Source organism: Amia ocellicauda, chromosome 7 (genome assembly GCF_036373705.1).
Source record: "Amia ocellicauda isolate fAmiCal2 chromosome 7, fAmiCal2.hap1, whole genome shotgun sequence".
Classification (NCBI taxonomy): Eukaryota; Metazoa; Chordata; class Actinopteri; order Amiiformes; family Amiidae; genus Amia; species Amia ocellicauda.
Window position 1 is genome coordinate 38,915,250 of NC_089856.1, and position 13,070 is coordinate 38,928,319.

A 13,070-nucleotide genomic window follows, 5' to 3' on the forward strand; every position below is an offset into this window, starting at 1 on the left:
GGTGGGTCAAAGTTTTGATTTAATCCAGCCCTATGTGTAGTTCATAAGTCAGTAGTACAGTGATTTGTAATTGTGTATAATAATAACACCCTATATTACTCTATGTAGAATCTGTACTTATGCAATACATCACCTACCAATTTAAACAACTCCTTAAAACAGTATCGTATCCCAGGTGCAATTCTGTGATAGCCAGTGGTCTCTGTGAGTGAAAGCGTTACGCCCTGTGGAGATTAGCAGAACACATGAAAACAGGGGCTTGAACACTTCTGCCTTAAAAGAACATAGAAGGTTATGTGCAGTCATGAGGATATTTTATAACAAAAGATACACTGGTAAAGGTAATCGCATACCCCACATGAACACTTACTCAATAATTATTCTGTGTTTATTATTATTGCATGTTTGTATTTTTAGCATTGTTTTACATGTTCTCATCTTTCTAATTCAATTTATCACATATTTGCAATAAAAACAACCTTCAATTCTTGTTTATATTGGTCGCCATGATTTCTTCCAGAAACACCCAGCTTGCTTGTGCTGAGTGAACAAGTTACTACAACTGACAATCAAGCACACTGATCTATTACTATACATAGAAATCCTGTTTCCCTCACTGCAATTTCAAGTAATATTGAATTAACTTATAACTCTTAGACAATATATCAGTAATATGTACCTTTCTGAAATCTGTATCAGAATCTTTATTCTAGGGAACATGTTGTTTACAGAATCATAATAGCTTGGAAATATACATGATGAGTATAAACAATATTTAAACTGCTGTGTTAAATAAAATAGCTGTATCTATGTTTATGTATTTTCATGTAGTTCAAATCAGACAATACATTCTTGACATTTTAGAATGAAGTTATCAAATGTATCCCTTATTATTTTCATCCAACAAAACACAGAAGACCCAGCTGTGAGAATTATTGTTGTGACCTGAAGAACCTTTGAGAGTTACTGTTGGGATGAGTGCTTGAATTTCATTCAAGGTTTAATTTAGGACCTGGGACAGCTCCACACCCTGTACAATAAAAAAAGCTGGATGTGCTATATGTAGTCACTGACATGGAGAACATTTGAAAATGCTAGTACTAAAAGTAGTTCTGCTTGCCGTCTTCATATCGACAGAGAGGCCAATATGTAAGCTGCAATTCAGACCAGAACTGCCCGCATTCTCAAAGAATAGGGACTTTTTAATTAGGTCTATTTTATTTAAAAACAGGGATGTTCAGTACAACTTCATAACTGTGCCAGAACCTACAGAATGCAAGGGGTAAGTAAAACTTACATATATATGAAATGAAATTATATGAGCTATTATAAACAAATATATTAATAATTATATAATATAAATATTGTCTAATCTAGAATTTATATAACATATATAATATATAATCTTCATAATACTGCTCAAAAATATTAAGGGAACACTTAACATTGATTTCTGAAAGTGTTCCCTTAATTTTATTGAGCAGTATATATATATATATATATATATATATATAGTTGGAAACACTTTATAATACAGTACCCTTACTACAGTGTACTTATGCTGTAATTACACTGTAACAAGAGTGAATTTACCTTGTACTTTATTTATAGTTGAAATTAAATACTAGTGTAAGCCTACCCTGACCACTCTGCCTGCAGAGTACCTGGGGGTTGTGGGTCTGCTGTAAATAAAGGGAGGTTATCAGTGGATAAAGGATGGAGAATTAAAAACAAACAAGGAGAATCCTGGGTCTCAGCAGTAGATGGTGAATTGGCTGATCTGTGTTGTTTTGTTTTTCTTCCGTTATTTTTAAAAATGGTGTGGTGCCTCCACCCCGGTAATGCCAACACAAAGAAGTGCCACTATACACCCCCAAACATTCAGCAACTAAGTAACCACAACACTAATAATACCTGTAATAATAAAACAAATACTTTAAAGCAACAAGTACTTTTTAACAGTTACTAAAAAGAAACAATAAGCAGCACATTGAGTAATTATTATTAATAACTCCACAAAATTAAAACCAGGGCCTGTAGTGCATTTAACTTTTACCCCACTCTAGCAATAATAATAATAATAATAATAATAATAATAATAATAATAATAATAATAATAGCAACACACACAAATTTAGTACAAAAAACAACAACAATCGTGTTGATTTATTTAAACACATGCGAGTAGAGAAATGTAAATGTAAAGAATCAAGAAAATAAAAACACAGAATTGATCTCGCAGTCTCAGAAACAAAATAAAAAATAAAAACAACACAATTCACTGTGAAACAAATACAAATATACCCACAAGTCTAAATTGTCGTGAAAAATCAATAAATGGCCAAATGTCCCGATAGGTTGAATCCCTTGTTTTTATCGTTGGTGCACCTTTTCATTTGTTGGAGATCTCGAAATAATAATAAGATTGATAAAAAACTAAAACAAGTCAACATTGTCCTCTTTGGCCTCGCTGCTGAGGGCTTAATCGAATTGTACTGCAGAAATAAAACTCTTCACCTCGGTTATACACGACAGAGTTCAACGAGGACTTATTCACTCAGACAAAAATATAATTGAAGTAATTAAAAAACACAGTCCCGCCAGTGGACAAACGTAAATAAATATATAAGCACGCCCCAACCACAAACTCACACCACCTCCTCACGACACAGAAAGCGGGTCCGAGTTATTCCAGCCGCTCGTCCGGACTCCCGCGTTGGTCAGCGCCAGCAGGCCTGATGATGGATCTGTTACCTTCGCCAGTCGTCAGTCCTTCCTTCCTCTCGGCGCCGATCCCCAGAGATGTACTTTGGTTTTGTTTTTAGAAAGCACTGGTTACCGCCTACACTCTACACTGTTTACACTTTGACTTACAATAATAAAATAAATGTAACGGATGAACAACAATAATGTGAGCAAATAATTGTATATACACCTTATATGCTGCCATATAAAACATTAAACACTAAAACATGTTGTGAAGAATAATCTAATGACACATTTTGGAATTGTAATATTACTTAAGGTGACAATAAGAATACACAGTCCAAGCAAGTAAACCCAAACACACATAAACAAGTGATATATGTGAATGTATTATGAATCATAGTAATTAACTCAGTGCAATATATTAGGAAGAGTACTGTATTATAAAGTGGTAGCTTTTATCATGTAATTACAAGACAACCCATGTAAGTAAATGTAAAGCCACATTAAGAGAATAGAACAGAAGGTGGTATATATCAATACACTGAATCAATGAAAACACATGTAAGTAAATAATACAAAAATAAAAACACGCATGTCATAAATACGGTGATGGTTAATTTAAAAAGCTGAAGTTCTTAGTGACCTTCAAATCACTTTGGGAGGCTTCTTTTAGAAATAGTCAACACATTATCTTAGCTTATTTATTTTCCTTCTTTAACCATATACTTTATGGTTTTGGCAAGATGGTGATCAACACATTTGAAAGTAACATATAAGATCAATTATAAATAACAAATTAAATAATTAAACTATATACTCAGGTCAACACTAGCAGTGATGTCCCTGTTCCAGTCGGGGATCAAGACGTTTTAAAAATAAAACCGCCGAATGTTATTTACAGTTTCAATCATTAAACAACACAAGCCGCTAACAATGCACTCCAGTATTTGTATAAAAAATTATACAGAAACGTGCCTTAAATTAAACGAGGAGTATATGAATAGGCTAACACACTATAAAATCACTCATTATTGTGTATGTAATGTGGTAAATAATAATAATAATAAAGTATGAATTATTTCAAAGAGAGAAGTGGAACCAGGATGTTTTACAGAAAAAACAAAATTCTGACAAAACATGGAAAGACAGGAAAAATACATCGTACCTGCACAGATCATCACCGGGTCTAATTGAAATGTTCTCCAGGGCAGCTAACATTTGAAGTTCCCTCCAGTCCAGGCAGAAATGGACCAGCAAGGGGTGATGATGTCCCAACACATTCTAATTGTATTGTTTTCTGATTGGATGTTTGATTTATTGATCCAGGACCAATATTTGTTGTTGTGGTTGATCACACATCACTCAACAAAATCAGGTTGTGCTGACTGACGTAGTAGTGTTTCTCTCTCTTTTTCTCCCCATTTTCTTATGTTCTTATCTGAATTAGCCAGTGGAAACACCCGTTTAAGCGTCCGGGGTCCGCCAGTGGAAAAGGGGCATAAATCCTGGTATTGGTCAAGGACAACGAATCACAGGCATAGGTTGTTGAAAGAACATTAATATTACCCCCCCCCCACACACACACACACACACACACACACATTTACACTTCTGAAACGAAACTTGCGGCTCTGCTATGAATTAGAATATAATAACAAAACACATTTACTTTACCTAACCAAACAGTCAGTATGTAGAAATTGGTTTAATAATGATCCACATTCTTCCAAAATAGCTTTAAGTTGCCTATTTTTATTAGTTTTTTTTTTTTTTAACTGTATCATGACATATTTAAAATACAATACAGCGCCCTAGCATAATAAATAGGCATCTGTGACATATAACACAGGGCACTCATTTGGGCTGATGATGCAAGTGTGATAAGACTTGTATAAGGGGCCCTTTAGGAATTATTTAAAACCTTGGTGTACACACACATATGAAAAGCTCATACACATGTTAAACATTCGCACATGCATCTATAGTATTGAATACTCACATACACAGGAAACACTTACACACATACACACATATTTCAACCAAGTATTGAAACTCACAATTTAATTAATTAAAGCTCATCCAGAACTCTGCGGCTCATATGGTATTGTCTCTGCCCTGATTCACACACGCTACTCCACTGCTCCGCTCCCTCCACTGGCTCCTGATACCGGCACACATTCAGTTCAAGACATTGACCCTCACCTACCGCTGTCTCTACCACACTGCACCAAGTTGCCTTCAGACACTCGTCTCTCCATACATCCCCTCCACACCACTGCGCTCTTCCAGTGCCAGAAGACTAACTCTGCCTCCTCTCCACTCCCCTTCCTCCAGAGCCCGCTCCTTCTCTTCCCTGGTCCCTAAATGGTGGAACGACCTTCCCACCGAAGTCAAAACAGCAGAGTCCTTGATCTCATTCCGGCGCTTACTCAAGACACATCTTTTCAGACAGTAATTATAATATTAGTCCTTTACCCCCATTAGATAGCACTTCACAGAGTTTTATTTGCTTCTTGTGTTTTTGATTGCTTTCCTCCTTGCTCCCTTTCCTGTAGCCCTTGACTGTGACCCTACATTTTGACAGCACTTAGCTTTTACCGTCCAGGATGTAGGACCTCACTTACTGTACTTGCCTGTGCAAATTGTAAATTGGAAGTTGTAAAATGTATTATATTTTAAATTGCTATGTCATATGTAAATTGAATTTGTAATAATTGATGCTTAACTGTATTTTTGCACTTTATTTTGTACTCATGTTGTAAGTCGCCCTGGATAAGGGCGTCTGCCAAGAAATAATAATAATAATAATAATAATAATAATAATAATAATAATAATAATAATAATTCAATTCGTAGGTTGAAACACAATCATTCACTGAAACAGACACAGCTGTGTAGGAGGAATAAAACTGGGTGAGGAACAGCCAAACTCAGCTAACAAGGTGAGGTTGCTGAAGTCATACACCATGGGAAGACTGAGCACAGCAACAAGACACAAGGTAGTTCTACTGCATCAGAAAGGTCTCTCCCTGGCAGAAATTTCTGTGCAAGCTCTTAGAAGCACAAAGAAATGGGCAATGTTGAGGACCGTAGACGCAGTGGTTGGCAAAGGAAACTTACTGCAGCAGATGAAAGACACATTATGTGTACTTGCCTTCGCAATCGGAAGATGTCCAGCAGTGCCATCAGCTCAGAATTGGCAGAAAACAGTGGGAACCTGGTACACCTGTAGCGTTAAGGGGGGGGGGGGGGTGTATTTTGATAGAACATTTTAGCTCTGAGCTGAAGCTCTGATCTAAAGAAGACCTCTCCCCCAAAGTTATCAGATTTCCTGAGCTCATCGGCACATGAACTGTTCTATATATCAAAGTGACAGTCTTGGGAGGATGGTACCGAGAATGGGCCAAATGGCTTGGAATCCCTGCTGTGAAATGTCTAGGGAATAGGGACTGGAGGTAAAAAAAAAACTTTGAAGCGGGCGAGAGCCGAATTCCCGAAACAGAGCTACGAACCCATGCCAACCTGCATTTCCAAAAGATGGCATGGATTAACATCAGTCATAAATCAAGCCCCCCTCCAATAGGACACTGGGGGCTGAAACTGAAATCCAATCTCAAGAACTCAGGAACCAATCACCTATTGATCTGACAGACTATAAAGAACAGCTCACAGTCTCGTTCTCTCTCTCTCTCACCTGAACCAGAAACTCGCTGCCACAGCTCAACCTGTAGCTCTGTTGTCAGAACCGGAACCAGAAACCAACCAAGTCTTTGCCGGCAACAGAAGAGTTAAACTGGGAAAAGGAGATTGAGCCGTACGAAGAATTCTTTTAAAGGACTTTATTAAATAAAGAACTTCACAGACTACGCATGCCTGCCTGTGCCCACCTGATCAGTGGAGTTTTACAGCTGGACAATTGACTAAGTCGACTGTATACGAAAGTGTCAGTCATTTAAATAGTTATTTGAGTCTTAAGAAACTTGACCCTTGGAACAAACAGGGCCCTGCTTTCCTCAAAGACTTTGTCTTCAAGTAACTACAGTGGAAACCCTGCTTACAAAGAAGATTTTGTGCACAACCTTGGAGCCTTCAAACCAGTGGAAAATCTGTTTGGAAAAGACTCTGTTTCGCGAAACCCCAACTTCCAGGTGCATCGACTGAGTGGAAGTTATTGGACAAAGCCGAACTGGACTGCCTTTGTTCCAAACCACACGGACCTCGTGCCGTGTGCTGTTAACTGAGCCCGAAGCCAGAGAGGCCTCTCTGCGATGAAGTTCAGATAAGTTTAACAGTTTGGAGTTCATGATTCATGACATTTGAGAAATAAATTAGAAATGTTAATCTGTGATTCATAACTCTAGAATGTGTAATATCATTTAGTTTTCTTAAATATAAATGTGTTGCATTAAACTGTTTTGTTGATAATTTTAGAAATAAAATCTGTCAACGCCGAGAAATATCTTCTCATTCCTCTTTAACTGTTTAGTCTGAAATTGACACAAGTTAATAGACGTTAGATTATTGGTGGCCCTGCCTATCCTTAATCATTGAATAATAATCAGTTAATGGAAATTGTGGTAACAAGTAATGATAGGATCTTTCTCGGCACCTAAACGTAAATGAGACTGATATATATATAACGAGAAGTTACCTGACATAAATACTAACCTGCGTAGTTATTTAATGTCTGACTAACAATACTAATGAGAGACTCACCTTCGTCTTACTAACCGGTATTGTAGTCAATGTGTTTATAACCTTTTTTGTTTAACGATTTGTGTGTTATCATATGCGATCCCATGGTCTTTGATTTGGTCACAGAAGTAATTTGTCTTTGATTTGTTGATCTAGAGTTGAATTTTAATTAGTTTTTCCCTTTTGTATAATTAGTGTAGTGCTACATTTAGTCTTTGTTTTGAATAAATTTGACAATTTATACCTTTGGAATTGGTGTCTGCATCCAATTATTACAGAAATTGAGTTCTACAAGATTCCAGGATTCATGATAAGGTGATAGTATCAATCCACTTCTTTAATTGAAATTTATAAGTGTACCTTACGCTACACTGTGTGCAAATGTACCTAGAAGAACTGATGCTGTTTTGAAGGCAAAAGGTGGTCACACCAAATATTGATTTGACATTGATTTTTCTTCTGTTCACTAACTTTGCATTTAGTTAATTGAAAACTAAAATCTATTAACATGTCTATTTTTGAAAGCTTTCTTACTTCACAGCATTTTTTCCACACCTGATTCTTAGAGGTGTAGATCACACAGTGTGTTCTAGTGATAAGGAGACCCTCATGGTATATTGCCTGCCTGGTGCTCAGGTTGCTGATCTCCCTAAACTAGTAGACGAGCTACTGGCCAAAGCTGGGGGGAGATCCACTGGTCATAGTCCACTTTGGAACCAATGATATAGGAAAGAGAAACTAAGAAAGAAACTAAAGAGCAGAGTCTCTACGGCAGTTTTCTCTGAAATACTTCCAATACCACGTGCCAGGCCAGGGAGACATGCAGAGATTAGAAAGTTCAACACGTGGTTGAAATCCTGGTGTAGGGAAGAGGGTTTTAGATTTATGGGGCATCTTCTGGGATAGATGGGACCTGTACAAACCCAGACAGTGTACACCTAAACAGAAGGGTGGCTAATGCATTGGGAGAGTGTGTGTGCAGAGTAATTGAGGATCTTTTAAACTAGGGACCAGGGGGGCAGGGAGGTCTGGGATATGTTCTATGTTATAATGGGGGATTTCATTTTCCCAAACATAGACTGGGAAAGCCCAGTTGAGACTACAGAAGCAGAAATAGAAATGGTTGAGATGGTAAATGACTGCTTTCTAACTCAATTTGTCAGGGAACCAACCAGAGAGAGTGCATGCATTGATTTAAAAATATCAAATATAGAATTAGAGGGACACTAGTTAGAGAACACTGTTTTCAACAAGTCTTATTTTTATGGTAATGGTTATGCAGTGAGAATTATCCAGCAATGCACTTTGTTACAGGCCTTTTGTCCCCAATTATCTGACAATGAATACTTATTACAATGGCTCAGATTGTGGTACTTTATTTGGGCTGCAGTGATTTGAGAACTGTAAATATGTCTCACAATGGAGGTGAAATGAGAATTGTTTCTTAATATGCTGACAAAAACAGGCCATTCAATATGAACCAATTGCTCTTACTATTTCTAACTCAGATTGTAATTGTTTTTTTTTTTACAGTGCTGTATATCAGAAATCTGCTGTCATATTGTAACTCCTACGCCCTGACTATTTCACCACTAGAGGTCACCTAAGCCACACTTTCCTCAAACTCTGTTCCAGGACTCTGATCGCTCCATTATTCAATTATCATCGCCGCAGTTCTCATTAATCATCTCCACCTGTCTCCAATTCCCATACTCATTAAACCTTTATATATTCTCCTTTGTTCCCTCCGCCAAACTCGAAGTCTTGCCTTGCCTCTCTGCAGCAATTCTGAGCCTTGGTTCTATTATTGTGTTTTCCAGTGTATCGACCTCTTGCCTGCCTTTAGTTTTAGGTCTCCGGATCGTCCCCTGTATTGTTGTTTGCTCGATCGATTGACAAACCTTCAGTGACCCCGACTACTCTTTGATACCACCCTCTTGGCCTTCTAGACACCGCAACTGGATCCTACACTCCTCAGTCTTCTCTGTTCCAGCCCTGACACATATACAGTATGTTATATATGTCTGTTTTTGTTTCCAGTCATATAAACATACTTTTTTAAATTTGCACTTCCTTTTTGCAGCTGAGAGTAGGGTAGAGATACAAAATCTGCCACCAGGTCAACAAAAAACAAATATATACAAATAAAATTTAAAATATGATAACCAAAATTAAAGTATTACTTACTGTAACATAACAAGAACAACACCCCAAGTAATAGCATATTGTGCTGTAAAATAATCTCTCATTTGCATTCTAACCAGTGCACTCTGGAGCAGCGCGTAATCTGACACCTGCCTGATCAGCTCAGAGTCCCAGGACATCTGTGGATTCCTCATCCTAAGGGAACAGAGCACGCTGGTATCAAAGGGTGCAATGGAACGGGGTGAGACTGGAGGAATAGCTGGTGAGGGAGTTCTGCACGTACTCTGCCCAGGGTTAGAAGTGACTCCACTCAGTCTGGGACATGCTGCAATAGGACAGTAGTCGGGACACGGGAGGTGAACTGAGACATCAGTTGCAGACTGAAGAGCTAGTGACAGCCACTAAGGCAGTTGTTCAGGGCATACTCTCTAGACATTCCTCTCTCCACTTTGACTTCTGTTTTTTATGATAAGAGGAACATCCAAACAGATAAATAGCCCACAGTTGCCAGTTTGCTTAGTATCTGTTCATAGATTTGTTGTTTCTACTGACAGGCAGGAGCTGTCTTTGATAATGATTGCTTGATAATTGCGAATAATGACCGTGGGATCAGACCTCTTGCAGTATATCAAAGGAAGCCATCTGGTTTCTGCATCCCACACCTTCCTCCAAGAAGATATCATAAACATTACAAAGGCCAGAAACCTGACCTCAAAGCAAACACTTCTTGGAAGCATGTGACTGGACCCTGCCCACAGAACCACATGTCATGCATCATATAAAAGCTGATAAACTTTGTTGTTCAGAGAGACGCCGCTGAGGTGGAGAGCTTCCATGTCGGTGGCTTCCAGGCTGGGCATGTTAAATAAATACATAATCCTCTGTGCTTCAAGACGATGTCCTCTGGCAAACTGTAAATGCAGAAGACCTGGTTGAATAGCATCTCTGCCGTCTCGAGAGCTGTGGGGAGTCCCTTCAGAGGGATGAGCCGGCAGCCCATGGAGAACTGATCTATTGCTACCAGGATGGTGGTGTAGCCCTGTGATTTGGGGAGATCGGTGACGAAATCCATGACTATGTGTGACCACGGACAGTGAGGGACTGGAAGTGGCTCAAGCAGACCTGCTGGAAGATTTCTGGAAGCTTTGGACTGCACGCAGGTGGAGCAGGCACCAATGAACCTGGTGTCGTCACACACTAAACCGGTCCACCAGAACCAGTAAGGGATGTTTGGAGCCCTCCAGCCAGTGTCTCCACTCCTCAAAAGGCCAGCTTGACAGCGAGAAGCTCACGGTTGCTGATGTTGTAATTGCGCTCCGCCGGTGACAGCTTGCGAGAGAAGAAAACACAGGGGTGAAGCTTGGGTGGCTCTCTGTGTCGCTGGAAAAGCACAGCCCCCACTCCAGATTCTGAGGCATCCACCTCCATGATGAACGGAAGAGAGGGGTCCAGATGGGAGCTGTAGTAAATAGTATCTTCATACGGGTGAATGCAGCAGTGGCGGAGTCTGTCCAGATGAATGTGCGTGTGGATCTCTTTAACAGAGAGGTTAATGGAGAGGCAAAAGTGCTGAAATTGCAGATAAACCGCCGATAGAAGTTCACAAAGCCCAGGAAGCGCTGCAGTTCCTTCACAGTGCGGGGCTGTGGCCAGTCGGTGACAGCACTCACCTTTTCCGGGTCCATGTGCACGCCACTGGCATCAATGACATATCCCAGAAAACCCACGCACTGGCAGTGGAACTCGCACTTCTCCGCCTTGACATACAGTCTGTTTATCAGCAGACACTGGAGCTCCTGTCACACATGGGAAATGTGTTCAGAGAGGGAGGAAGTGTAAATCAGGATGTCGTTGATGTAGACGATGATGAAGTGATGCAGGAAGCATCTCAGTGCCTCATTCACGAAAGCCTGGAAGACAGAAGGGGCAAGGTGAGACCGAAAGGCATGACGAGGTATACATAATGGCCCGTGTGTGTGATGAATGCCGTCTTCCATTCATCTCATATGAGACTGTAGGTGCTGTGCAGGTCCAATTTGGTAATGGGTTCCTCTTACATACTCCAGGGTGGCTGGCACTAATGGCAGCGGGTACCGGTACTTCAAAGTCACTGCATTGAGAGCCCTGTAATCAATGCAAGACTGAAAACTCACCCACCGAAGCCCACCGTCCTTCTTGGATCCAAAGAAGAAGCTGGCCATGGCTGGAGACGTGGAAGGACAAATGATTCCCAGGTCCAAAGCCTACTTGATGTACTCCTCCTTGGCCTGTGACTCTGGGAGAGAGAGAGGTTAAATATGACCCCTTGGAGGAGAGGTGCCTGCAAGGAGGTCAATGGCACAGTCCATGGATCGGTGCGGTGGTAAATGGGACATGTGGGTTTTACTGAACACCGCAAATAGGTCTGTATATTCGGGAGGGATGTGTGTTAGAGCAGAGAGAAGGGGACTCAATGTGTGTGGCCTTGCAAGGTGGAGACATCTGGTGAAACAATGCTGCCAACAGGATATTATGTCTCTGTCAGTCCAGGAAATGGCTGGATTATGTTAAGTGAGCCAGGGTAGCCCGAGGATCAAATCTGCTCCAAGGAGAGTCAATAATGAGGAAAGACAGTTGTTCTGTGTGCAGTAGATCAACAGATATGGTGATGGGAATTGTTTTTTGGGAAACCGGACTGGAACCAATGGGCTGGTCATTGACTGCTCAGACACGAAGAGGAGGTACACACAGTTAGAGTGGGATACTGAGTCGATTCACCGTCTTCTGGTTGATGAAGTTCCTCGAGGATTCTGAATCTAGCAGTGCAAGTACAAACACAGATTTAGAAATGAGCTGAATCCATTCCCAGGGCCTCATCTTTGCTGGCAAGTTCTGCTTGCAGTTCAGCATGCAGCCCCAGGCAGAAACAGTGATGAGAGCCCTACTATTCGCAGCCAGTGTGTGGAACTTCAAGGCATAATCTGCAGCAGATGATGTGCCCTGGCAAAGAGAGAGGAGTTGTTCCCTGGCCTTCCTTCAGCTGGATGGTTGAACATATCACGGATGCCCACTGGAGCGCTTTCCCAGTCAGGAGCGATCTAGTCCGCATCAGTTGGTAAGGATGTGGGTTGGTGTGCGAAATAAAGGTAGCACTGGAGCAAGAACCCCTTACAGCGGTCTGGTAAGCAGTCATAATTTTCTGGTACGGCTAGCTGCACTGGTCTGACTGGGACTGCCGGAGTGGCAGCTGCAGCGGGGGCAACAGCTACCAGGGGTTTGGGAAATTCATCAGGAAGCTTGAGGATCTGATCCAGGTGGTCTCAATCTGCTGGAGCATCCTCTCATGCTCAGTGAGCATGGTTACCTGGGTTGTGAGGGCAGTCCTCACCTCTGGAAGATCCGCTGGGTCCATTATTAGCGAAGATTTTTGTCACAGTGTGCAGAACACGGGAACAGGGGGACCTAGTCACGGTGTGTGGTGGACATTGTCAGACAGGCATGGGTCGAATACAAGACAGGGCAATCAAAGGTTGGGCAATCAG